The sequence below is a fragment of the Chiloscyllium plagiosum genome, unplaced genomic scaffold (assembly GCF_037043375.1).
Source record: "Chiloscyllium plagiosum isolate Xiang-an unplaced genomic scaffold, Cpla_swu_hap1 HiC_scaffold_2, whole genome shotgun sequence".
Lineage (NCBI taxonomy): Eukaryota > Metazoa > Chordata > Chondrichthyes > Orectolobiformes > Hemiscylliidae > Chiloscyllium > Chiloscyllium plagiosum.
Genome location: NW_028270140.1, coordinates 149,087,871 through 149,097,485, shown reverse-complemented (window position 1 = coordinate 149,097,485; position 9,615 = coordinate 149,087,871). Strand labels below are relative to the sequence as shown.

At 44.0% G+C, this 9,615-nt stretch overlaps 1 protein-coding gene across 1 annotated transcript in view; it reads left to right on the top strand.

Moving 5' to 3' along the window:
• The first annotated feature begins 873 nt into the window (after positions 1-873).
• rnf4 (ring finger protein 4) overlaps positions 874-9,615 on the top strand; it is a 66,652-nt gene continuing 57,910 nt past the window's right edge. Inside the window, exon 1 of the mRNA XM_043704051.2 lies at positions 874-1,009. The gene's annotated coding sequence lies outside the window, so the exon portion shown is untranslated. The remainder of the gene's footprint in view (positions 1,010-9,615) is intronic.

Genomic DNA, 9,615 nt, shown 5'->3' with positions numbered 1-9,615 from the left:
TTGAGAAACGTATCAACCACGATTGAATGGTGGAGCACACTGTATGGGCTTAATGGCCTAATTTCTGTGTCTTATGCTGACTTAGAAGTGTATCACAATTCCTTCAGGAACACCGGATCAAATCCTGCACAGTACATTGGATGCATCTGCAGCGTAGGTACGTGGTGGTTCAAAAATGCCATTCGCCACAATCTTCTCAAGGGCAGGGTATATATTCCCAGAAAGACTCCGCCCACCTCTTACTGATTGGCTGGCAAAGCAATGGGCGGAATCAACTGCGATGATTGACAGCTCAATTGTCACATGCTCTCCGGCATCTCGCCAGCTCCCCTGACAGAAGGACGAAGGTATTTTCAAACACGGGTTAGAGCGTCCATAACCCTTAGAGTCTCTCGTCTCGAACAACACTATCCACTCATCCTCGCCGACAGACAATGAGCGGCTGCACAACTGGAGCTCGCTGGTCATCCCCGTGGTGGCTTTTAACCTACATCAATCATTTTGATCGATCTTTGTTGCACAATACAGATAACGAATATTGAAATTTAATACGTATGGGTCCTGACGGGGTGAGGAAGATGGAAAATTTGAAAGCGCCGCCGTTAACGGCCATTCCGCGCGCCAGGCACCGCCCTCTGGGAGCTATGGTCGTTCCGGATAGGTTCATTTAAAGAAAACCGTCATGCTCTGCGCCGTCTGATCTCTCCTTGACCTTTCCCTGAGACCCCGCCCACCTCTTCGACCCCGTCTGGGTGAGGCCGGGGAACACACGAACCAATGGGAGGGCCGTTACCGCGGCGATGCGGTGACGGTCAACGTGCAGACTGGCCAATCGATAGCGAGGAATTCACACCCATTTCGTCGGGAGGCGGGCCGTGGTGATGTCACGTGGGGGGGGGTACGGCTTCACTTTTTCCTTCCGCCGGTATCGACTTTTCAAAGCGACTGGATTTTTCCTTAATCTGAGCGGTGTCTGCGTTTTCGTTTTGTGAAGTTATGCCCCGGAAAGGTAGTTGTTTTAAGGTGTTGTTCTCTGTCTTGTTTTGTGTGTGTATTGTGTCTGTTTATTTTTTGCTGCCGGTAATGGGCAGGCTTTCCTTCATCTGGTTTGTTTTAGGCCTCTGCAGCTACAGTTATACGTGATCTCTCAGTTTTATATTGCACGTTTTCCCAACAAGCATCAGGTCTGAAAGTCTGTTTTGTAAAGATTCGTTATGGTCACTGTAAAACATAAGCCCGTAAGAAAGAGGAACAGGAGTAGATCGCTCGGTTGTTCGGGCCTGCTCCACCATTTTACTATAATTATCCCTAATTCGACATTTCTCTTGTCCATTTTCCTTCTCGTTCCTATATTGTACTTAAAAGTGTACAAGGCCTCCGCTCTCCACAGCTATCTGTTACAAGAAGTTCCAAAAATTCTTAAAGCTCAGAGAGAAGAAATTCTTCTTCATCTGAGCCTTTAAGTGGCACCACTGGATCCTGAGTAGGATAAAACATTGGTACACCATCGAGGGCTGAAGCACCTGTACTGTGCTATGAAACTGTGCCCTTCTGTGTGCATATAACTTTTTTTTTGTCTGGATTGAGGCTTGGGATATTTGGTCTTTTTGTATTTAAATGTCTCCAGTCTGTTCCAGTGCCATTTTCCACTACTTTATTGTTTGATGTTTAAGCTGTATGTACACTGTGACTGTGAGCAGAGTGTCACAGAGTCACAGCCCAATTGTACATGTAATATAAGTAAGTGGAATTAAAGCTAAAGGTTGTTATTTGTTTAAACAATTTAGTGCTTGAGGAATTTTTGCTGTGGCAGCTTTTGTTTTACCTGTAATATTAACTATAATTTTAGTAACTTTCTGGCTCTGAATAGAGAAAGGATTTTTGCTTCACTGTTGCTATCTATTGTATCTATACATCTCTCTTTTGTATCCATTACTGTAACCTTTTCATATTGCATCCTGTTCCTCTTTCACTTTAAAATTTCACTGTCCTGCAATTGAAATTAATTCCTATTGGTCCTCTCTTTGTTTCAGGATCTCAACTGCAGAGTTCCTGCTTTTTGTATTCTAAAATCAGGTTCTTAATTGGACAAGTGTTGAATTACAAAATCATGTCTTCTGTCTTGTTGAAAAATGATTAATTTTGTCCAAGTTTTCCAGCTGTCAGGGTATTCACAAGACTAGTTATGAAAAAGAGAACAATGTTTTTATCAACTTTTGCAAGGAGTATTTGATTTGCAAACGAACTTTGATAGAGATGTGACCATATAGATTGTAATAAATATGATAGCTCACTTTCAGGTAAACTAAAACAAAGTAGTACAATTCTGAAACAAAAATAGAAGTGAATTGACAAAACCCAGCAGATCTAGGGGAACAAGGTGTTTTAAAAAATTCTCAAGGTCAGGTTCGTAGGAGAGTAGTCTGACACAGAACAAACGACCAAGAGGCTCTACATGTTACCGGAACTGGGAGCCGTCAGTTCTCGTAGAGCGGTTGCCAACAACCCACGCTCGGCGGTTAAACGTAACCCCGGAGCAGACTCCCGGGTCTGGCTTATACTCACTCTACATGTTACCGGAACTGGGAGCCGTCAGTTCTCGTAGAGCGGTTGCCAACAACCCACGCTCGGCGGTTCCCGTAACCCCGGAGCAGACTCACCGAACTGGAGACTTTTCCAGCTGATATACTCTTTTCCAGATATAAACATTCATGTGAACAGCAGAGCAAGGCTAAAAAACACATTCCATTCTGGTTACATACAGATAAGAAGATTCACACGGGGAGGTGTGTAATAAGATTCACACGGGACTAAGCAACACCTCCATTCCGGTTAGATTCACACATGTATTGGGACATAATTTTTAACCGTTTCACCACATTCCACTGCTTGGCCCAATACATGTGTTACATTATGATTCACACATGTATTGGGACATAATTTTACACCACACAAGGCAAAGTTAACATTGAGACCAATAACTCCTGAAAAAGTTCTGATGAGAGTTATCTGACTCATTGACTCTGCTTTCACCTGTTATGTTGCCAAACCTGCTGCGGTTTGTCATTGCACTTTGAAGCTTTGTTTCAGTTTAAACTCGCAAGGTTGACTCTCGTCAAGATGTTAATTTCTGTAAGTAGTGATCCAGAGAATGGTTGTTGCCTATTTTAAATTGAAACAGGTGCAATGTTTACATCTTTGAGTGCAAAGAACAGTGCCCAACTTAGTACATACAAACAAGGATCAAGAGTAGGCCAGTCACCCTTTTGAGCCTGCTCTGCCAATCAGTAAGATTTGATCTAAATTTAACCTCCATTCCACATTGCTACATGCTCCCAAATATTTTTCATTCCCTATGTAATCAATAACCAATCTACCCGTTAAAAATAATTAGATTCTGTATCCACTGCCTTCTGAGAAAATAGTTCTAAGTCTCAATCCTCAGGAAAAAAAACATGATTTCTTATCTCAGTGGTAAGCACTGCTGCCACACATCAGGGTTCCGTGTTTGATTCCAGTCTCGGGCGACTGTCTGTGTGGAGTTTGCACGTTCTCTCTGTGTCTGCATGGGTTTCCTCCAGGTACTCTCATTTCCTTCCACAATCCAAAGATGCGCAGGTCAGGTGAATTGATCATGCTAAGTTGCCCATAGTGTTCAGGGATGTGTATATTAGGTCTTCTAGTCAGTGGGTAAATATTGGATAATAAGGGAATGAGTTTGGGTGGGTTACTCTTCGGAGGGTCTGTGTAAATTTGTTGGGTCAAATGGCTTGTTTCCACACTCTGGATTCTATGAACTTCTTTGTTAAATGGATGCCTGCCTCCTTTTGTTTTTAAAATGACTCCTCGTTCTGGATACTGCGACAAGAGGAAACATGCTTTCAGCATTCTTCCAATCAAGTCCTGTCAATCTTTTACTAATGTATCTTGCACTTAAATTTAAAATGTGCACCAAAGTAATCTTGAGTTTGGCTAAAAGCAGGTAATGTGATTGTAATAAGTAAATGCTCGAGAGACACGATTTCCTTGAGGGGCGACCAAGTGAGAAGTGCAGATGCTGGAGATCAGAGTCAAGAGGTTGGTGCTGGAAAAGCATAGCAGGTCAGGCAGCATCCGAGGAGCAGGAAAATTGACATTCCAGGCAAAAGCCCTTCATTAGGAATGAGGCTGGGAGCCTCTGGAGTGGAGAGATAAATGTGGGGGGAGGGGGAAGGTAACAGAGTGCGATAGGTGAATGGAGGTGGGGGTAATGGTGATACATCGGACGGTAGGGTGGGGCGGATAAGTGGGAAGGGAGATGGGCAGTCATGAGGGCTGTGCTGAGCTGGAAGGTTAGAACTGGGATGAGGTAGGGGGATGGGAAATGAAACTGGTGAAATCCACGTTGATGCCATTGGTTGGAGGCGTTCTTCCTCCAGGGGTTGGGTAGTCAAGGAGTGGTGATGGAGGAGGCCCAAGACCTGCATCTCCTTTGTGGAATGGGAAGTGGAGTTGAAGCATTTGGCCACAGGGCAATGGGGTTGGTTGGTGCAGGTGTCCCAGAGATGTTCTCTGAAGCATTCTGTGGGTCAGCATCCTGCCTTCCCAATATAGAGAGGACTGCATCAGGAGCAATGGATACAGTAAAAGACATTTGGAAGTGCAGGTGAAACTTAAATTGATGTGTAAGGCTCCTTTTGGGGCCATGGATGGAGGTGGGGGTGGGGAAGGTGTGGGCTCAGGTTTTGCAGTTCCTGCGGTGGCAGGCCAACTTGCCAGGAGGGGAGGGTGGGTTGTTGGGGGACATAGACCTGATGAGGCAGTCACTAAGGGAACGGTCTTTACGAAGAGCGGATGGGATGGGGAGCGAAATATATCTCTAGTGAGGTCTCTTTGTAGTTGGCTGAAATGGTGGAGAATGATGTGATTATATACAGAGGTTGTTGCGGTGGAAAATGTCAACACAGGTGGGGGGGTGGTGTTTTGTCCTTGTTGCGTTTGGAGGGGTGGGGTTCAAGGCCGGAGATGTGGGACGTGGATGACATGCGCTGCCATGGTACCACTAATGTGTTGTCCCATTAGTGATACCATTATAGGGCAAACCAAACAAAGAACAGCCAGGGAATTCCTAGAAGCATGGCACTCATCCACAAACTCCATCAACAAACACATCGACCTGGACCCAATATACCGGCCACTACAGCGGACAGCAGAAACTGACAACCGGAAGCGGCAGGGACAGGCCACGATAAATGCTGGAGGAAACACCACAGAAGCGCTTCACAGGAGGCTCCCAAGCACTGAGGATGTCACCTAGACAAGGGACAAAACGTTTGCAACAAAAACTTCCAGCTCGGCGAACAGAACCACAGCAACGAGCACCCGAGCTACAAATCTTCTCTCAAACTTTGATAGAGGGCACTAATAGAAAGGATGCTTGTGGAATGTAGCAATAGCCTCTCTGTTTTGGGCTTATATGGTTTAGTGAGAAGTGTAGTCTTCTGGATGAAATCCCTAACCCTACCCATCCCCTCCTTCACAGCTCCTTCAAACCTGGACCGTGCCCTAGATGTAGGCCAGAAAAAAAACAAGATGATCCTTAAATCAAGAGAAAAAAGACCAAGTCAGGGTGAGCACTTCACCCATCCCTGGCTTCATGTCACCCCTTCTTGTGACTAACAGAGAAGCAGAGCAAACAGAAAAAATGGGGGAGAGACAACAAAGAACATCCACAAAATTTCCCATCAGAAAATCCAGTTATTTTAAAAAAAATAGAAACAACTTATTCCAAAGTCTTTTCCCCCCTTTCCAAAAAGGAAATTATTTGTGAGAAAGAAAGGAATTTTTAAAAAAAGGAAGGGAAAAATAGGGGAATATATAGAAAAGAGAACAAACATTAACCATATTCTTCAGGCCAGTCCGTCTACTTAAGTGTCCACAAAGTTTTTAGCCTTATCTGCTCAGTCAGTTGTATAAACTGAGTCCTTGTGGCTGAAACAAAGCACTGCGGGGTATCTCATGGAGTATTGGATGCCCAGGTTCCTCAGCCTCTTTTTAACTTAATCGAAGGACTTCCTCTTTTGAATTACAGCTGCAGAGAAATCCTGGAAAAAAAACATGACTTTTGACCCCTTGTACAGCAAGCCTGCGGATCTTATCCCAGGGATCTGGAAGCTTATATGACTTTTTGCTTCTCCTCATGAATGGAAGTGCACTTGGAACGAGCGGGGACGCTGCACCACCCCAGACCTGTGCACTGTAACCCGATAAGCCCTTTCAATCTGTAGCCTGCTGGACTCGATGTGAAGGCCCAAAAACTTCGGCAGCCAGTTTTCGAAGAAGCTGACTGGCTGCCCACATTCCTCGCCTTCAGGGAGCCTGACAATTCAGAGATTTATCCTCTGACCATTTTCAAGGTCGTCGATATGGTCTCGCAAGGCCCGCACCTCTCGCTGCAGCACCTGGATCCGACTGGATGAGGATTCCATCGAAGCTTCCAAGGCTTTAGTTCGACCCTCCACCTCCTCCAGCCTCTCCCTGAGGCCCTGCATCTCCTGTTCATTCTTCTGCAGCATGGATGCGATAGGTTGGATTTCATCCAAGAATCTCCCCACGGATTTCCTCAATCACAGCCCCAACTTTCAAGGTAAGTCTCTCCATCGCCACAGCCACATCCTGTGAGTCTGTCAGGTCCCCAGGGGGTTCAGGAGAGGCTGCTGCAGTCTCTGGTGTACTAGGTGATGCAGGGGAGTGTTCTCCCTGCTGCTGTTTGCTTGCTTCTTTTCCCTTTGGCATCCTTCCCACTCCCGAATATTAACAAGTATGTGTTCTGTAAGGTTTTAAACTAATAATTCCACCACATAAGTTGGCCAGGGATGGCAAAAAACACCAGTATACATACCTTGGCTGTTAGGCAGAGCTATCCACAGCAGTTCTACAGAATCGCCGCCATCTTGCCGAGTCAGTTTTAAATTTAACCATTACTTGGAGATATGTGGATTAATTTTGTTCAAAGACAACTCAGACTTGACTGACTTTTGTTTTAAAATGCAATAACAATGGATTGCTGAGGGTAATGCAGTTTAATATGGGCTTCTATCAAGGTCTTTTAAGTGTTACACAATGAGCTTCAACTTTGCCAGGAAGTTCATTCAATGGAAGTGGAAGTGGCAGTTTGGATATGAAGTTGGCTGAGTGACAGTAAAGGCAAACTGAAGAATAAAATGTAATGGGGTTTCCCGAAGATCGTACCGATCAGGACCAGTTTTGTTTTGACCAACGTTTAAGGACCTTGATTTGGATGTGCCGGGCACAGCTTCAATATGACAGACTTGTCAATAGTGTGATTTCTGAGAAGGTTATTGACTAGCTTCAAGAGGGCATGGGGGTCAAGATTAGAGTGGTGCTGGAAAAGCACAGCAGGTCAGGCAGCATCTGAGGAGCAGGAAAATCGGTGTTTCGGGTAAAAGCCCTTCAGGAATCAGAATTCCTGATGAAGGGCTTTTGCCCGAAACGTGTATTTTCCTGCTTCTGAGATGCTGCCTGATCTGTGCTTTTCTGGCACCACTCTCTAATTTTGGCTCTAATCTCCAGCATCTGCCGTCCTCACTTTTGTCTTCGAGGGCATGGACAAGCTGGTGAAAGTAGACGTAGTTGAATAGGAGATTGAGGAGAAAGTGTTATTGATTTTACAATCATAAAGGCAGGTTCATCAATATACTTGTGAATTAATGTGCATAATGTTTTAAGGTGGTAGTGCAAGTTGTGATTTTAAAAGGCGTGCAGAACAGTTGTCCATAAGTAGATACATATAAAAGCAAGGAGGTTATGATGAATCATTTGATGAATCAACTTCAACTGCCAACTGTCTGCAGTTCTGGGCACCGCACCATGTGGTGTGGATGTGAAAACATTAAGAATGGTGCTGAAAGGATTAACAGCAATGTTTCCAGGAATGAGGAGGTTCAGTTGTATTATAGATAGCTGTCCTTGGAGAAAATAAGGTTGAGTAGGGATTTTATAGAGGTGTTTTAAAGTTATGGTCGCTCAGGATGGGGAATTTATGCCCGTTGGTGATAGGATTGAAAATCAGAGGACACCGATTTAGGGTTACTGGCCAAAGTAGAAAAGACAATGTGGGGAAAAGCTATTTAAGATGTTGTGTTCGGGATCTGGAGTGCATTGCCTGAGTATAAAGGTAATTCGATCAGTTATTAGAAGGGAATTGAATAATAATCTGAAGCAGGAAAATATGCATTATTACTTAGATTAGTAAATTGCTCTTGTCACAGACCTAACTAGCTAAATGCCCATCTTTGAGGTTGTGACATCAGATTGTAATTTTTGTTGTGGTCTCATCTTATTTTAATAAAGTAGTATCTTTATTAACTTTCTAATGGCTGAGTGAAACAGCTTGAGGATAAAGAGCTGCTAAGATAAATGAATTGGGGGCACGTATTTGCTTTAATTGCATATTATCCTTCATGTATGCTGGAGTGGACCCCTTCAGAATTGAGCCGTCAATGTAAATTGTTGGGCATGCAACTGGTGCCTTTTGCCAGCTATTGATCATCGTGGTGATGCACACAGCTCGCAGGTGATGTTTATATTTCCCCCTCTGACCAACTAGTGCCTTTCTAGCACAGAAATTAATGTATAAGCCAATTGTTTCATGTTATCGTGTATCCTGAAGCAGAGCTTTGGGCTTCTCTCTTTCTCTCTAGTTGCTCCATTTATGTAGAAAATCCTTCGACACATATTGACCTTTCATTCTGCGAATGTACCAGAGTCAGCAAAGTTGCCTTTAGTCTAGAGAAGAAATTTTCCTGCTTGCTGTCTTTTTTTTTTTTATTGTTTATATAAATGGTTTGGTTGCTAAATTTACCACTGTTGAGTGCTGTTCTTCCTGGTGCAATGTATTCATGAGGATCCTATCTGAAAATGGGATGTTTTGCAGCAGGAGCTTGGGTAAATCAAGAAAGCTATGGTGTTCAACTGTAAAGTGCAGTAAGACATGTAGTGCTTTTGAGATGGAAACTGTATTGGAGAGATTGTCTGCAGTAGTGAGTAGAGTGGGTTCTTTCTTGACTGTTTTTTGGAGATGAGCCTTTTAATTAAACTTAAAATATAAGCCATAACTATTCATTTTCCCTGCGGCAGTGTTTGTAGAGGAATAAGACAATAAGGAATAGAGGATAGTCAGCATGGTTTTGTGAAGGGCAGGTCGTGCCCTTACTGAATTCTTTGAGAAGGTGACGAAGGAGGTAGACGAGGGTAAATCAGTAGATGTGGTGTATATGGATTTTAGTAAGGTGTTTGATAAGGTTCCCCATGGTAGGCTACTGCAAAAAATACGGAGGTATGGCATTGAGGGTGAGTTGGAGGTTTGGATTAGGAATTGGCTGGCTGGAAGAAGACAGAGGGTAGTAGATGATGGTAAAGGTTCATCTTGGAGTGCAGTTACTAGCGGTGTTCCGCAAGGATCTGTTTTGGGACCGTTGCTGTTTGTCATTTTTATAAATGACTTGGAGGAGGGGCTAGAAGGTTGGGTGAGCAAGTTTGCGGATGATACGAAAGTCGGTGGATTTGTTGACAGTGAGGAAGGATGTGGCAGGTTACAGCGGGATATGGATAAGC